Source organism: Zingiber officinale, chromosome 1A (genome assembly GCF_018446385.1).
Source record: "Zingiber officinale cultivar Zhangliang chromosome 1A, Zo_v1.1, whole genome shotgun sequence".
NCBI lineage: Eukaryota > Viridiplantae > Streptophyta > Magnoliopsida > Zingiberales > Zingiberaceae > Zingiber > Zingiber officinale.
In genome coordinates, this window is record NC_055987.1 from 82,350,418 (window position 1) to 82,369,571 (window position 19,154).

At 37.4% G+C, this 19,154-nt stretch overlaps 1 non-coding gene across 1 annotated transcript; it reads right to left on the reverse strand.

The window, feature by feature from the left end:
* Window positions 1–18,456: 18,456 nt before the first annotated feature.
* LOC122039305 lies at window positions 18,457–18,563 on the reverse strand. Its single transcript, XR_006128155.1, has one exon. It is a non-coding gene; the product is annotated as a small nucleolar RNA R71 (small nucleolar RNA).
* Window positions 18,564–19,154: the final 591 nt, after the last annotated feature.

Genomic DNA, 19,154 nt, shown 5'->3' on the forward strand with positions numbered 1-19,154 from the left:
ATAAAAAGAAAATTTAATCTTTTCCTTGTTAAAATGGGATAGCCTAAACAGGCTTTCTCGGGGCCCAATATTGATCCCCTTAAACTCGTCATATGAGCTCTGAAAAATTCTCGAAAAATTTCTAAAAATTCCTTTATGATTATTCGTCCTTTTTTCCGATATTTCACACAGACGGTCTGAAGGACTAGTCTGACAGAAGGTAATTTCTCCTGAGAAAAGTAGATGAGAACGTGTTCCCGTTGAGGGAACAGTAGGCGTCAGTTCGACCTAGGATTAACTAGAAATCCGAAAGTCAGAACTGGATAGTCCGGAGACTGTCAAACAATTCATTAATTATATTTTATTATGTTAACTTTATTTTACGGAGTATGTTTAGTATTTTTGTAAAATACGGTACCCAAATAATAATTAAATAGTAAGATTATTAGAGAAATAATCTTATTGGATTTTTCAAGAATTTTTAGAAATTTTTCAGGATTTAAACGGAGGTCGTATTACTAGTTTTACGGGGATGGATTTATTGGGTCGGGAGAAAGCATGTTTGGAATACCCATTATGTGGGAGTTGATTAAGTGGTTAACTTAGAGGTTAATTAGGCTAACCTAAGTATTTAATTAATAACCCTAAATCCCTAAATCCCTAAATCCCTAAATCCCCGAGCTCCTTCTTCCCGAATTCGCCCGAACCCTCCTGATTTCCTCCTCTTCTTCGTTTGTCGATTTCGAGCCCTCTCCCCTCTCTGGCGATTTCTCTCCCAGCGATGCCGAGCTCTCCCGACCATGACACGCCACACGATGCCACTGGATCACCGCTAGCACCGGCGATGTTGCTCCTTCGTCTCCGGCTAGCCGTCGCTGTCATGTCTCTGTGCCCGATCCATGCCCTAACTGCCTCTCTGGGATTCTGATCGCGTCGGACATCATCGCACCTCCTCGTTGACCATGGGTACTGCGCTCTTTTTCTGGCCGCAAGCACCCAGTGCTCGCCAGAGGGCAAGCGTGCGGGCCGACGACAAGGGGATGTGTCTTGAGCCTTTCCCCGATTTCAGCTTATGCAGATTTCCTCCCGTACCTTGTCTCCTTCTCAGAACAGTATTGATCTGGCACTGTGACCGACAGGTGAGGGTTTAGTTCTTGATCTTGTTCTCTGTTCTTGTTTGATTTATGCCGTAGTTCATCACCAAATCAATAACCTCTTGGATTCCAGATCCCTTTCACAGTAGATCGTCATCCCTGAGATGGATAGGTTGTTGGATGGATTCATTATGGAGAAGGTGACACAGATTTGCTGCCTAGCTGCCAAAGATGGGTTCTCCGCATGAATCAAAATCTGTTGGCACAGATATGGGTAAGATTTTTTTGTTTAAAAAGATTATTTGAGTAGTGATTTGGTTGATGCTCAGAGGGGAGGTGTTGATTTATGATGTAGGGTGCTAGATTTGGAGACTATGAGATATTTTAGCTCTGACCATATTTTTCTAGCAGTGGGTGCTTTGTCGGCGAGTTAACAGCAAGTACACGGATAAAGGTGAGTTTAGTGCTGTGAATTAGGGTTTTAACAAATCCTTATATGATTGGATTTATGGATTAATTCTTGGAAGAATTGGTTGTGGGTATTCTTTGTAGCTTCTTGGCAGTGTGTTGTAGGGTTACTGAGCTATTGGAATTGCTGCCATACTTCAAGGTCAGTGCTCTTCTAGTGTTGTACCTTGGGTATTCTATTACTATGATGCTAAATTGAGTTTTCTATGGGTTGTGGGGCTTTATTCTGCTTAGATTTATGAGTAGTGTCATGTGGATTGGATGAATTAATATGGTTGGATTAATTGAGGTGGATGAACTATGTAGGATTAATTCTTAATGTTAGTTGTTGATACATGGATTAAATGATGGTGATAAGTGGATTAAATGATTAGAATTAAGAATTTAGTTGAGATGTGTTGATTTGGAGGAGTTTTGGAGATATATCATGTATAACCTAATCTAAGTAGGCTGTATTATGATTAAGGTTTATTGGAGGATTAATTCATAATCATATTTGATTAGAGTTGTTCTAATTAGGTGGGGTAGTTATTTAGTTAATTATTGCTACCTATCTAATTAGCTAATATATTATGTGATCGCAGACTTTGTTTTGAGGCGAGCGTCTCGGCGTGGGATTGGTCTATTTGACACGGTCGACAGATAAAGGCGGGTATTTCTTCCTTGGCTCTATGTAGATTTTATTGAGCTTAGTGCATGGTTTTATGTGATGGTTTAGGATGCTTTACCTTATATCGTGTTCGTTTGTTGTTTTCCTGCTTGATACTGATGCTTGACCCTTGTGATGATCTATTTAATTCTTATACAGTCTGCACTTTGGTTATCTATACTCTGTGGTATTTTTACATGTAGAGTATGTATGGTAGGGGATACTTCGTTGGTGGTATTCATATGAGATTTGTCCATTGGTATGTCGTGCATACTTCTGTCTGGTGTGATGATTAGAGTTGTGTTGATTGTATATTTGTTGTATAGATATGTGTCTGATGTGTTTTTACTGGAGGATATATGTTGATTGTACTTATATTATGTGTACATGTGTTAGGGGGATTATCGGTGATTCTTGGTTGATTATACATATGTAGTTGTGTATATGCGTTTGGTGGGTATGTGGAGGTATCTTGATGATCATACTCATGTTGTGGGGTACTTAGGTGGATTTAGAGTTGCATGGATGATGACGGTGTTCGTATCATGATTATATATATATCATGTTTATCATTCATTGCATTGCTGATGACTATTGTCTTCCTTGTGGTTGAAAGAGTCGTCAGTCGTTTATAGCTATCCTTTCGACCACTGATGGAGAGTGGTAGCTAGGAGTAGAGCTAGTCCTGTCGCGCTTACTCAGCCGCTCAGTGTTCTGTCAGCCTCGACCACTCTGGAGTAGTGAGTCTTGAGGGTACAGTAGTCAGAGGGCTAGAGATGTGAGTGGTCAGGGACCCTTAGCTATGTAGTTATATAACTACTTAGCTGACCGTCCGCTTCGGCCGCCTATAGCAGTGCATGTACTGGAGACTAGTACGGTTTGTCACGGACCTAAGCCTCTCGGTCATACAGGGGTCGTGGTGTCTAGAGAGGTGGCGGGAGTGACCATGGAGCATGCATACACATTTTTGCATATGGTGTGCGGTGCATCTTTGGAGATATATTTGCATACATGCCTAGTAGATACTAGATGCATGTGATTGTGGTTGTTGCACTTGTTTGATATATGCTTATTGCATATGGTTGTCATGCTGCATACATGTCATTTATTTTACATGTACATGCAGTTGTATTTATATTACACAAGTGTCATGAGTGAGTTTGTTGCAGATCCGGTGAGTTTATCGATCATTGTACCATATGTCGTCTCCAGATTGGGTATGTGTTTATCATCTTGTCAGTTGTAGTATGTGCAGTTTGTGTATGACAGTTATGATCGTTATACCATGTGAGATAGACCAGTACTGGTAGTTTTGTTTATTGGCTATGTCAGTATGATCATGTTTTTTTTTCCATACTGAGACTGTATACTTTTGATCTCTATGTTTATTTATAGTCCTTGCACTATTCTGTCTATTACCCGCTGAGTTACCTATACTCACTACCGCATTTGTACATTTATGTTTTCAGGTAGCAGGTAGATGGTTGGTGTGCCGCTTGGAGTATCCTGTCTGCCGGGTCCTGCGTCACATCCGATGATCATTTCGAGTTTTGTATATATTTTATTTGTATTTGGTGTTTGTTGTATTTGATGTGTTGTTGTATTTGTAGTTGTGGTTGTTGTATAAAGCCTAACTGGCTAGCAGTGTGTTTGTGTTGGATTGTATGGGATTTCTTTATCGTTTTCCGCTGTGTTGGTTTTTGATTACAGCCTAGTGGGCTGTTAAATGTATATATAACTGCGTGGTTGTTGTTATTCTTGTTCTAGCCGAGTGGGCTAGCTATATAGACTGCATGGTTGTATGTATATTCCAGCCGCATGTGGCTGAGGTATATTTTGTTTATACTTATGCTTCAGATTGTCACCGATACAGGGGAGATGCTGTCGAAATTTTTCGGTAGGGACTCATTTGGGGCGTGACAATTTTGGACTAATATATCTTACAAGGAGTGAAAACTCATTTTAAGCTCGGATGAACAGTGTTCAAGGTGCCTCCAACTGCCCGAAGGAGCCTTGGGTGGCTTGGCTAAAGGCTTGCATCGAGAGGCGTGAAGGCGCCTTCCATACGCCTGAAGGCGCCTTGAAGACCGAATGGAAGGCGCCTTACAAGAGTTTGAAGGCGCATTTGAAGGGATCAACTTCGCAGAAAGGGAAGTTATCGAGATCGAAACTACGGGGATAAGTTTCACAACTGGAGGCGCCTTCCATGGGATTGAAGGCTGGTTCGAGCAAATGCAAGAAGACATCTAATTTCCCGCGTGCTGCTCCAAAGATGATCCAATGAAGCCGTAACACGACTCCGACAATTGGAAGCCCGAAATTTCTCATTCTTAGTTGTCAGTATAATTTTAATTATTGCAGTTAAATTATTGGTGTTGTAATTCTCCGATTTATTAGTGAATTATCCAAAGTAAACACTCAATGAGTGTAGGCCTTGGAGTAGAAGTCATCACAGGTTCCGAACTAAGTAAAATGAACTTGTGTCATTTTTTTTCTACTTGCTCTTATTCCACTGTGTTTTACCCGATTGTTTTAAATGAAAGTGAAAGCTACGAGTGCTATTCACCCCCCTAGCACGTCTAGATCCTATAATTGGTATCAAAGTAAGACCACTGTGAATTAGTGAAACCATCAATAAAGCAATGGGTTCATTTTTAAAAGGAAAAAAAATTATATATCATTTTTATTAGAAATTATTCTTACATCTTTCGTTTTTCCCTCTATTTTTTTCATTGATTTTTTTATTTTCACTTTTTCACCATTAGTCAGAATTGGTAAAATAACCCTTTTGACAAAATTTATCATAATATTTTTTTATTATTTTTTTTATTTTCCTTTGAAATTGTTGAAAACACCACTCGAGTTTTACTATCTCTTCTCATACCTCACTACTAATCTAAGATTAAGTCTTGCGACAAGTTTCCTTATTTTATTGTATGCAAGATTTGTTTCTTAAATGGCTTATCAAGAAGGATATAGCACCGCATGCCCACCTCTTTTCTCCGGCGAGAACTTCGAATACTGGAAAACTCAGATGGAGTACCATCTCAAAATCCAAGTGAAAATATGGATCATAATCTAAACTGGATTCACATTTCCCATAGAAGATGGAGTACTCATCACTTGCGACAAGTGGGATGCACCGACAAAGAGGAAAATAGAGGCGGATGCAAAAGCAACATGTGCTTTCCAATGCGGCCTAACCAAAGAGGAGTTGAACCAGGTGGACCCCTTCAACAACGTCAAGGAATTATGGGAAAAGCTAATCGAGCTGCATGAGAGCACCTCTAACACTACGGTAAGAAAATGAGACTTAATTTTAAATAAATTATACAATATTAAAATGTAGGAAGGTGAGTTGATAAGTCAACTACACGCTCGGATCCAAGATCTACTCAATGGTCTCCATGCGATAGGATAGAAAGTGGAGAACTGCGATATAATAAGGTACACACTTAATGCTTTTCTGAGGAATACTTTGTGGTCATCAATGGTAGATGCTCACAAAGTATCTAAAGACCTTTCTTTAATTAGTCTAGATGAGCTACTTTCAAAATTTGAATTGCACGAATAGACTAATGCACTTCCGGCCGATAAAGGTATTGTGTTGGTTGTAGGTATAAACACGACCAAAGAGTCTAGGAATAAGCGCCAAACCAAAGTCGAGTTCGAAAATGAATTTGACTCGAAACAAGACGACGAAATTACCAATGAACTCTTGAAACTGATACTAAAACTGTACAAAAAGAAGAAGGGCTTCACAAAATGTGAGATCAAGAAGGTAACCCAATCAAACATAAAGACCAAGACCGAAGTCACCTGCTACGGCTGCAACAAGAAGGGACATATCAGGTCTAACTGTTGATGTGCATAGATCTTATATTCTTTTATGCATGTTTTGACGCACAATCATGTACTTTATTCATGATTGATTTATGCATTCTTACACTCCTTATCATATTTATAGCATAATTACTCTTCTATGTCGGAGATCTGCTCTTTGTGTGCATTTATGTTGATAGGAATTACTTTTGGAGCAAAAAAGATGATCGTCGACGAACCGGAGAGCAAGCAAAATATATTGGCACCGGCCGTGTGATCCTACACAACCGTGTGACCGGTCTAGAGGAGGAGCAGTACACGACTGTGTGATCCCACACGACCATGTAATACATCTAGAGCTGAAGAAGAATATGGCCGTGTGGATCTCACACGGTCGTGTCACTTGACCCGAAGCCAAGGCGATGCTGGTCGTGTGAATCTCACACAGTCGTGGCACGGGTTGTGCCAAGCCAGTGCCCTAGCCTATAAAAGGGGCTTTAAACCTTTTCTGGAAGAGGAGGAAGCCGCTGGCCTTGAGAGAATTATCCTAGTACCATTCCACACCATCCTCGACTATCATTCGACGATACAAGATAGATTCCATCATTCCATCTACTCCGGAAGTGAAGTATTGGACCCAAGGATTACTCGACATCATTGGATAAGCCTTCTTCTCCCTCCTCTTCGTTGGATTTTGATCGCTTTATTTCTCCATCTTTAGATTCTTTTCTTTCCTCTATGGAGTAGATTCATTGTTCTAGGACAAGGGAGTAGTTGTTGTGTTATGATGTACAAACTCATGGTTACACATTTTATCTATCTACATGATATTAACTTGCTTTGTATCTATTCGTTCTAATGTGAATGAGATGTTTTACCATGTTAGATCGAATGTTTGTGTAGAAATTGTTGATCTCGTAGAAGAAGTGCCTTAGAGTGTATACCCTATTGCTTGGTCCTAGGAAGATCGTACCGGTTCCACTGTACAAAAATTTTGTACAAGTCCTGAACCTTTCCTAACAACCTATTGTGTTCTTTAGAAATTAAATTCGGAATTGCAAACGGAACTTAACATTATTGATTCCAAATTTAACTTATCTGTTCTTAATAGTTTAGACTTGGATCGCAAACGATGCTTAACATTATTGATCCAAATCCACCTATGTTATAAATTCTATTAAATATTAATTTCTAAAATTGACTTCCAGGACTGCAAGGCGTGGTACTAGGCCTTCTTGGGTATGAGATCATCCACCACCGCCTAGATAAAGCCTTTTAAATAATTCTAATATTTAATTTCCTTATATAACTCTAGGTTTAACCAAAAGGAACAATCGAATTACAAATTTAAAAAAACAAAAATAAAATAAATACAACTTCAAATATCTAATTCGAAAATCTAGAATCACTAGCCTCTTGTGTTTGAAATTCATACAAAGAAAACTAGTATAATGCGGAAAACAATTACTAGTTATACCTTTCTTTGTAAGCAATAACCTCTTGATCTTCTACCGTATTACACTTCTTATCTCGGACGTTGTGTGGGCAACGATCTACCGAGATGAGAACCACCAACACCTTCCTTCTTGCAAGATTCGGCCACCAACCTTCAAGCTCCAAGGGATGCAAGAGCAAAGCCTCCTTTCTCTCCTTCTCCTAGCTAGCACCGGCCACCAAGGACTCCTCTTGTGTTGATGCCGCCGGCTACCAAGGAGGAAGAGAAAAGGAGAAGAGCAAGGAACTTATGGCCGACCACCACCAAGGAAGAGAGGAGAGGAAAATAGAGTAGAGTTCTCCTTCTATGAAGGCACCCCTCCCTCTCTTTTAAAATCCTTAGTCTTGGCAAATAAGGAAAATTTAAATAAAAACTTCCTTATTTTCTTTACCATGAAAAGGAAAATTTAATTGATTAAAACTAATTTCCTTAAATCATCATGGTCGGCCACCTCATAGCTCCAAGCAAGGAAAGTTTTAATAACACAAGAATTAAAACATCCTAATTTGCTTCCGAAATTTTTAATAAAAATGTCTCTAATAATTTTTCCCTTCATGGTTGGTTATAAAAGGAAATTTTATAAATTAAAATCTCTCTATTAAAACATGTGGATGATTTCCAAAAAGAAAAGTTTTCTTTAAAAATTAAAATCTTCCTTTCAATCTACAAATAAGGAAAGATATCAAATCTTTTCTTAATCTTTTGTAGAAACTTATAAAAGGAAATATTTAATTTTAAAACTCTCTTTTAAATCATGAACATGGTTACAAAGAAGGAAAGTTTTATCAAAAATTAAAATCTTTCTTTTAATTACAAATAAGGAAAGATATCAAATCTTTCACTTAATCTTTTGTAGAAAGCTATAAAAGGAAAATTTTAAATTTTAAACTCTCTCTTTTAATACCATGATATCCACATAAGAAAAGATTTTAAAATAAAATTCTTTTAATTTTATTAGGGTCGGCCACAACAAGCTTGGGCTCCAAGATATGGCCGACCCCCTCAACTTAACTCAACCCTTGGCTTGGCCGGCCCAAGCTTGGACTCCAAGCTTGCTTGGCCGGCCACCTAAGGGTGGGTAGGAAGTGGGTATGCGGTGGGTATAATTCTCTATATACAAGAGGCTACGATAGGGACCGAGAGGAGGAATTGGTTTTGGTCTCCCGATGAAATTAAGCTTCCTGTGCTCGCCCTGAACACCCAACTTAATTTCATCAATAATAATTTATACCACTAAAGAATTATTATTGAACTATTACACCAATCCCAAATTACATTTTCGGCTCCTTTTTATTATGAGTGTGTTAGTCTCCCTGTGTTTAAGATTTTGAATGTCCACTAATTAAATGAGTTACTGACAACTCTCTTTAATTAATATCTTAGTCCAAGAGTAGTACCACTCAACCTTATTGTCATGACGGACTAAGCCCACTTGTAGGGTTTAACATGACAATCCTTATGAGCTCCTCTTGGGGGCATTATCAACCTAGATTACTAGGACATAATTTCCTTCTATAATCAACAACACACACTATAAGTAATATAATTTCCCAACTTATCGGGCCTTTTGATTTATCAAGCTAAACTCACCCTTTGATAAGTTAAAGAAATGAATACTAAATATATGTGCTTGTTATTATATTAGGATTAAGAGCACATACTTCCATAATAACTAAGGTCTTGTTCTTTTATTAAGTCAGCATAAAAAGAACTTACCTTAAATGATCCTGCTCAATAAACTTAGAGTGTACTAGTGTAATTTTATAGTTAAGATAAACTAATACCAAATTATACTACGACTATTCCAATGGTTTGTTCCTATCCATCTTAGTCGTGAGCTACTGTTTATAATTTATAAAGAACCGATAACATGATATTCTATGTGTGACACCACACACCATGTTATCTACAATATAAATTAATTGAACAACTACACTTAGCATATAAATGTAGATGTTTTTGACCAATGTGATTCTTTATTTAAAAATAAATATTTACAAAAGCTAGGCTTTTAGTATACACTCTAATAATCTCCCACTTATACTAAAAGACTAAGCTACCATATCTGCTGGCATACATCTGATTCTCATCCCCTCCACATGGCGATCTAAAGCTTTCGCTGGAAGGGCCTTAGTGCAATGATTTGCCAGATTATCTGCTGATACAATCTTGGCGACAACAGCTTCTCCTCGCTTGACGATGTCTCGTATCAGGTGGTACTTGTGCTCTATATGTTTACTCGCCTTATGGGCTCATGCTTCCTTCGAGTTTGCAACTGCACCGCTATTATCACAATAAATTATGATAATTTTGGGCAAACTAGGAATCATATCTAAGTCCATTAGGAAGTTCCTAAGCCATACAACTTCTTTGGCTGCCTCAGAGCCTGCCACATACTCAGCTTCCATGGTTAAGTCTGAAACGCATTTCTACTTAACACTCCACCATGCAATGGCTCCACCTCCTAAAGTAAACACATGGCCTGATATAGACTTACTATTGTCCCTATCTAATTGGAAGTTTGAATCCATGTAACCCACAGGGAGCAAATCATCTGCTTGGTAAACTAGCATATAATCTTTAGTCCTTCTCAGGTACTTCAATATATGCTTTACAGTAGTCCAATGTCCTTGTCCAGGGTTACTTTGATATCTGCTAACCATGCCTATGGCAAAACAGATATCTGGTCTCGTACACAGCATTGCATACATTAGGCTTTTCACAGCCGAAGCATAAGGAACTGCCTTCATGTCCTCTATCTCCTTTGATGTCTTCAGAGACATCTCTTTAGATAAAGCTACTCCATGCCGAAAAGGTAAGAAACCTTTCTTGGAGTTTTGCATGCTAAAACGAGCAAGGATTGTATCTATATATGAAGCTTGAGATAGGCACAACATCTTTTTCTTGTGATCCCTTATGACTTTAATCCCAAGAATGTGTGCACATTCTCCTAAGTCCTTTATATCAAATTGTTTGGACAACCATACCCTTACGTCCGATAATACCTTGACATTGTTGCCAATTAACAAAATATTATCTACATATAGTATAAGAAATACCACCACGTTTCTGTTACATTTCTTGTATACACAAGACTCATCCGGACACTGAATAAATCCATATGACTGGATTACTTCATTAAACCGGATGTTCCAAGATCTTAAAGCTTGCTTCAGTCCATAAATGGACCGATTGAGCTTGCACACTAGATGCTCTTTGCCTTTTTCAATGAAGCCCTCTAGTTACTTTATATGGATGTTTTCTTCAAGACTTCCGTTAAGGAAAGCTGTCTTGACATTCATTTGGAAAACCTCATAATCCATATGAGCCACAATAGATAAGAGTATCCGGATAGACTTAAGCATGGCTACCGGTGAAAAAGTTTCCTCATAATCGATTCCCTCTTTCTGAGTGTACCATTTCGCAACAAGCCTTGCTTTGAAGATTTCTACCTTCCCATCTGTCCCTCCTTTCCTTTTATAGATCCACTTGCACCTAACGGCTTTTACACTATTTGGTGGTTTTACAAGCTCCTAGACCTTATTAGAATACATAGATTCTATTTTAGAATTCATTGTCTTTTGCCAAGATACTGCATCTTTATCTTGGAGTGCTTCGTCATATGTCCGGGGATCAGATTCATGTTTACCCGGGATCAAATCTGAAGATTCTCCTAAAAACATGAATGTCTCAGGTGCCTCACAACCCTTCCACTATGATGAGGCATTGTCTGTAATTGTGCATTATTTGTTACACGTGTTGCAGTTTCATGTGGTACTTCATCTTGTACTGATGGTACAAAGTAGACATATCCTCTCTAATTTTTTCTAGAAAAATTTCACTTATGGGCTTGTGGTTCATTACATAATCTTCTTCTAGAAATCGAGCATTGGTGCTAACAATGATCTTCTGATTTTTAGGATTATAAAATAAACCACCTTTCATTCCCTTAGGATATCCCACAAACAGACAAACTTCTGTACGTGATTCCAACTTGTCAGTATCTCCCTTCAACACATGTGATGGACTACCCCATATCCGGATATGACTCAGACTAAGCTTACGCCTATTCCACAATTCCATGGGAGTAGAAGGAACTGTTTTAGAAGGTACCATATTCATAATGTACACTGCTGTTTCAAACCATATCCCCAAAACAAATTTGGTAATTCTGAATAACTCATCATCGATCTAACCATTTCCATAAGAGTCATATTCCTTCTTTCTGCCACACCATTCTGTTGGGGTGTACCAGGTGTAGACAATTGTGTTTAGATCTTGGCTTCTGACAAGTAATTCCTAAACTCTCCAAAGAGGTATTCGCCACCACGGTCAAACCGTAGTGTCTTGATACTTTTACCAAGACGTTTCTCCACATCAGCCCTATATTCTTTGAACTTATCAAAGCATTCAGACTTGCAGCGCATCAAGTAAATATATTTGTATCTTGAATAATCATCTATGAAAGAGACAAAATATTCATAATCACCTCTTGCCTGGATAGACATAGGACCACACAAATCAGAATGAACCAGTTCTAACACATCTTTGGCTCTATACCCGTTGGGCTTAAAAGGTCTCTTGGTCATTTTACCTTCCAAGTAGGATTCACATGTTGAAAAATTTTCCAACACTAATGAACCCAAGAGTCCATCGGCTATAAGCCTTTGAATCCTACTTAAGTTAATATGACCAAGCCTTAGATAACAAAGATATGTTTGGTTCATCTCCGAAGATTCCTTTCTCTTATTGAAATTAGAAGATGTGTTATTAATTTCTATTTGTTGTTTTGTGGGAGAAATTAGATTTAAAATATATAAATTATCAACCAATGCACCAGAACAGATAATAACTCTATTTCTCTTTATAACCACATTGTTACTAAAAGAAACAGAATATCCATCCAAATACAGTTTACAAACTGAAATTAAATTCCTTCTGAAACTGGGTACATAAAGACAATTTCTTAAAATCAAACTTCTATTCCTATCAAAAGATAAGTAGACATCTTTCACTGCAACAACCACCACTTTAGTAGCATTGGCCATGTAGACTGTTATTTCTCCTTCAAATAGTCGTTGGGTTTCCTGGAACCCCTGCAAAGAGTTGCAGACATGATCAGTGGCTCCCGTATCTACACACCAGGTGCTGGTAGATAACACCGCTAAACATATTTCAACTACTAGAGATGAGATATACCTTTATTATTCTCTTTCCTACGAGGACAGTCTGCCTTCCAATGTCCTGTATGCTTGCAGATGAAGCACTTGCCGTTCGGCTTCTTCATTCCAGCTTTTGGTCTTGTACCTAGAGGTTTATTCACCTTCTTTGCTGAGACAACCTATTTATTTTTCTTCTTGCCTTTCAACTTAGAAGTAGAACCATTTTCAGCATAGTGAATCTGAAACTGTGACGAAATATACCTTCTACTGCCTATAGTTCTGTCAGAAGTTTCGCTAACGTATACTCCCTTTTGTTCATGTTATAGTTCAAGCGGAACTGCTCAAAACTTCTGGGTAGCGTTTGGAGAATAATATTGACCTGGGTTTCCCCATCGATTTCACCTCCAAGGATCTGTATTTCATTCAGATAAGCCATCATCTTGAGGATATGATCCCTTACGGGTGTCCCCTCTGACATGGTGGCTGTCATTAACTTTCTCATTGCCTCTTGCCTAGCAGCCCGACTCTGGTGTCCGAAGAGTTCTTTGAGATTGTTCACTATGTCAAAAGCAGTTGGTAAATCCTGATGCTGATGTTGCAGCACATTTGACATTGAAGCCAAAATGTAACACCGCGCCATCTCATCCGCCTTTACCCATTTCTTATGAGCCTCAATCTCCTCTTGACTAGAATCACTATTAGGCACATCAGGGCAAACCTCTAATAGTACAAACTTATAGCTTTCAACAGTTAGGACAATGTCCAGATTTCTTTTCCAATCTATGTAATTGGGACCAGTAAGTTTGTTCTCTTTCAGTATAATGGCCAGTGGGTTGAAAGACATCCTAAGAATCACAAAATAAACTTTGGTCAAGACTTTAAATTTAGAATAATATTGATTCCTCAAACAATACTATTTAAATTTATCAACACCTCAAAACACCAGGAATATTCCATGCCACGTTAGTGTGGACATATACAAATTCAACATTTGTAAGAGGAGGTTTTACCCATTAATTTTATTATCTTGTCATCCTAATTTTATGACAAATAAAATTAATAGTTGGTTTTCCTTTGGTCACATAAAATAATAGCAGTGACTCCATTGGGGAGGATACTATTGAATGCGTCTAAGTGTATACCATTACTTGATACTTAGTCCATTAAATAGGATTGTGCCCCTTCAGTTGGAGAAGATCACACGCTCCTAAATAATTTCCTATAACCATCCATAAAGGAAGTTTGATCTAGTGATCCGCAACAAACCCATCCGTTGTGGAGGGAGGCACTCAGAGTCAACACGCAAGCTTGTTGCATCATTTTCAAACCCGTAATGGAGACCGTGGAATTTATTTAAAAATTTCCTCTCCCACTTAGTTATTTAAGGTGAGGAATTTTAACCTGGCAAGCGCACATCACACACATTACAGTAAATAAAAGCAATAAATATGGAAATTAATTTTCCAAGTATTATGGCCTTTTCCATCACTATCCTTCGCGTGCTGCTAGCCCTAGGGTTCATGTCATCGGGTCCATCGAGCTTCCTTTTCCGCTGCGCCTCTGGTCCTTCAATAGTACCACGCTTCGCAAGGATACGATCCATGACAGAAAATAAAAATTTACATACATCAATCCTATATTCTACAAGGGAATGTACATCGAGTCTAGATCGATCATAAATGTAAAATCCTAGGGCTAATACATCTCCTGTTGTAATAGTTAAATATAATTATGCACACACAATAAAATGCCCTTAACATGTCCAAGGGTCTAATCACACACAATAACCATAAGCCATAATAGTTGGAGCCTACAACCACAGAGTTAGCATATCCTACTATTATCCTGCCTAAATTATATATGACATGTGCAAATTAAACTGAAAACCAAATACATAGAGGCAAACCCTAGCTCTGATACCAATTGTTGGTTGGTCCTAGGAAGATCGTACGAGTTTCACTATACAAAAATTTTATTCAAGTCCTGAACCTTTCCTAACAACCTATTGTGTTCTTTAGAAATTAAATTCAGAAACACAAACGAAACTTAACATTATTGATTCCAAATTTAACTTATCTGTTCTTAATGGTTTAGACTTGGATCACAAACGATACTTAACATTATTGATCCAACTTCACCTATGTTATAAATTCAATTAAATATTAATTTCTAAAATTGGCTTCCAGGACTGCATGGTGAGGTACTAGGCCTTCTTGGGTATGGGATCATCCACCACCGCCTAGACAAAGCTTTTAAAGAAATATAATATTTAATTTCCTTATATAACTCTAGGTTTAACCAAAAGGAACAATCGAATCACAAATTCGAAAAAAAAACTAAAGAAACACAACTTCAAATATCTAATCTGAAAATCTAGAATCACTAGCCTCTTGTGTTTGGAATTCATACAAAGAAAAACTAGTATGATGCGGAAAACAATTACTAGTTATACCTTTCTTTGTAAGCAATAACCTCTTGATCTTCTACCGTATTCCTCTTCTTATCTCAGATGTTGTGTGGGCAATGATCTACCGAGATGAGAACTACCAACACCTTCCTTCTTGCAATATTCAGCCACCAACCTTCAAGCTCCAAGGGATGCAAGAGCAAAGCCTCCTTTCTCTCCTTCTTCTCTTAGCTAGAACCGGCCACCAAGGACTCCTCTTGTGTTGATGCCGCCTACCACCAAGGAGGAAGAGAAAAGGAGAAGAGCAAGGAACTTATGGTCGGCCACCACCAAGGAAGAGAGGAGAGGAAAATATAGTAGGGTTCTCCTTCTATGAAGGCACCCTCCCTCTCTTTTATAATCCTTGGTTTTGGAAAATAAGGGAAATTTAAATAAAAACATCCTTATTTTCTTTACCATGAAAAGGAAAATTTAATTGATTAAAACCAATTTTCTTTTCTTAAATCATCATGGTCGGCCACCTCACAGCTCCAAGCAAGGAAAGTTTTAATAACACAGGAATTAAAGTTTCCTAATTTGCTTCCGAAATTTTTAATAAAAATTTCTCTAATAATTTTTCTCTTTATGGTTGGTTATAAAAGGAAATTTTATAAATTAAAATCTCTCTATTAAAACATGTGGATGATTTCCAAAAAAAAAAGTTTTCTCTAAAATTAAAATCTTCCTTTCAATTTACAAATAAGGAAAGATATCAAATCTTTTCTTAATCTTTTGTAGAAATTTATAAAAGGAAATATTTAAGTTTAAAACTCTCTTTTAAATCATGAACATGGTTGCAAAGAAGGAAAGTTTTATCAAAAATTAAAATCTTCCTTTTAACTATAAATAAGGAAAAATATCAAATCTTTCACTTAATCTTTTGTAGAAAGCTATAAAAGGAAAAATTTAAATTTTAAACTCTCTCTTTTAATACCATGATATCCACATAAGAAAAGATTTTAAAATAAAATTCTTTTAATTTTATTAGGGTCGGCCACAACAAGCTTGGGCTCCAAGATATGGCCGACCCCCTCAACTTGACTCAACCCTTGGCTTGGTTGGCCCAAGCTTGGACTCCAAGCTTGTTTGGCCGGCCACCTAAGGGTGGGTAGGAAGTGGGTATGCGGTGGGTATAATTCTCTATATACAAGAGGCTATGATAGGGACCGAGAGGAGGAATTGGTTTTAGTCTCCCGATGAAATTAAGCTTCCCGTGTTCGCCCCGAACACCCAACTTAATTTCATTAATAATAATTCATAACCCTAAAGAATTATTATTGAACTACCGCACCAATCTTAAATTACATTTTGGGCTCCTTTTTATTATGAGTGTGTTAGTCTCCCTGTGTTTAAGATTTTGAATGTCCACTAATTAAATGAGTTACTGACAACTCTCTTTAATTAATATCTTAGTCCAAGAGTACTACCACTCAATCTTATTGTCATGTCGGACTAAGTCCACCTGTAGGGTTTAACATGATAATCTTTATGAGCTTCTCTTGGGGATATTATCAACCTAGATTACTAGAACACAGTTTCCTTCTATAATCAACAACACACACTATAAGTAATATCATTTCCGAACTTATCAGGCATTTTGATTTATCAAGCTAAATCTCACCCTTTGATAAGTTAAAGAGCTAAATCTCAAGTTAAATATATGTGCTTGTTATTATATTAGGATCACACACTTCCATAATAACTAAGGTCTTGTTCTTTTATTAAGTCAGCACAAAAAGAACTTATCTTAAATGGTCCTGCCCAATACACTTAGAGTGAACTAGTGTAATTTTATAGTTAAGATAAACTAATATCAAATTACACTACGACTATTCCAATGGTTTTTTCCTATCCATCTTAGTCATGAGCTATTGTTTATAATTTATAAAGAACCGATAACATGATCTTCTGTGTGTGACACCACATACCATGTTATCTACAATATAAATTAATTGAACAACTACACTTAGCATATAAATGTAGACATTTTTAACCAATGTGATTTTTTATTTAAAAATAAATATTTACAAAAGCTAGGCTTTTAGTATACACTCTAACATACCCGAGGTGCCCTAGTGATAGAGGTATCTCGTTTACGGACGTCTAGGGCATTCCCTTGAAAGGAGAACCAATTCCTGCATAAGGAAGTAGGAAACCACACCTAATTTCTATATTTATCTTTTACTATTATTTAGTAGACATATATTCCTGTGATCTATGACCGAGGTGCCCTAGTGATAGGGGTTAACTGCTTCCGGATTTTATAGGAATCATCTCTATTAAATACTTAGGGATAATAAATCTAACTTCCTATAAGTGCATGCCAATTGAAGGTAGGAAATTGGTAGACCATGATACATTAGTAAACACCACAATGAAACTGAACTCCTAGAATATTCCCCAAATCAATATATTCAACACTTTCTCTAGTTCTCTTTTCCTTCTTCTAAGTTTCTTCTTTCTTTCTAGATAGTAAATTTTCAACATCGATAGTTTAGCTAATTCTACGTGATTGATCGCTAGTGCTTATAACCAATCCCTGTGGTTCGATATCTTTTATTACTGACGACGTATCCATACACTTGCAGAAATATACCATGTTTTTGGTATCATTATCGGGGACTGCGCTTATAACATTAGTGATAATTATTTGAGTTAGACTAAATCTTTGTTTTATTTATAGTTTAAATAATTCTTGCAATTTTTATTTTGAAGTTACATCTTGCATTTGCTTATTTAAATTTTTGCATTTTTATTTCTTCATTTTGAATCTCCTGCATTTTCTTTTTACCTTTGAAAAATTTAAAAACTCTGTTCTCTTGTTGCATTTGGATTGTTTGATACCATGTTCTTGCATGCGAAGAGCTAATCTTGCAGGAGAACTATTGCCATTCGACCTAGAGATCGATAGAACTTTTCAAAGGAGAAGAATCCTACAAAGACTCCAAGTAGAACAAGAAGCATCGGAAATGGCTGACAAACCTTTGAAAGACTACGCAACACCTTATGCACGTGGGCTTTGGTCTAGCATCACTAGGCCACTAATTGAAGCTAATAACTTTAAGATAAAGCTAGCAGTAATCCACATGGTCGAGTAGAATCAATTTGGAGGAGGACCAAATAATGATCTAAACTAGCATTTGGAATCATTTTATGAGATCTGTAGCACAATGAAGGTGAATGGAGTTCCACCAGAAATAGTAAGATTACTACTGCTTGGATTTTCTTTAAGAGACAGAGCCAAGCAGTGGATTAACTCCTTACCAGCAAACAGTATAGCATCCTGGGAGCAATGTGAGCAATAATTTTTGGATAAATTTTATCCACCAAGCAAAATAGTTCACATGAGGAATCTAATAGCAAGTTTCAGACATACAGACTCAGAATCATTATTTGAAACATGGGACATATTCAAGAGTATGCTCAGACAGTGCCCTCATCATGGGCTTGAGAAGTGGTTAGTCCTACATTTATTTTATAATGACATCAACTATCACACAAAGGTGTCCCTCGATTCTGCAACGAGAGGGGCATTAATGAACAAGAGCTTAGATGAAGCGAAAGACATCATTGAAAATGTAGCCCTACACCATCATCATTGGGCATCTGAAAGATCTAGAGGTTCTTTTTCTAGGAATCAAATCAAGGCTTCAGGAAAATTTGATGTAGATGTAGTCACACTCATGTTTGCAAAGTTGGATGCTCTAACCAAAAAGTTTGAGAGACTGGGAAATAGCACTGCCAATGCAATTGTGTGTGTGTGTGTGTGCGAGACTTGCGGAAATACGGATCATGCTCAAGATACTTGCCTCCTAGGGCCAATCTCTTCACAAATAAATCAACTTGAGTAATGTGATGTAATAGTCAGTTACAATCAAAGACAGAACAATCCATACTCCAACACTTACAACCCTGGGTGGAGGAGTCATCCGAATTTTTCTTACCGGAATAATCAGGACCAGGTACCATCTGCAAGAGAAAAGCTAAGCTACAACTTGGGCACCACACTTTTCAACAACAACCATCACAATGCTATTAA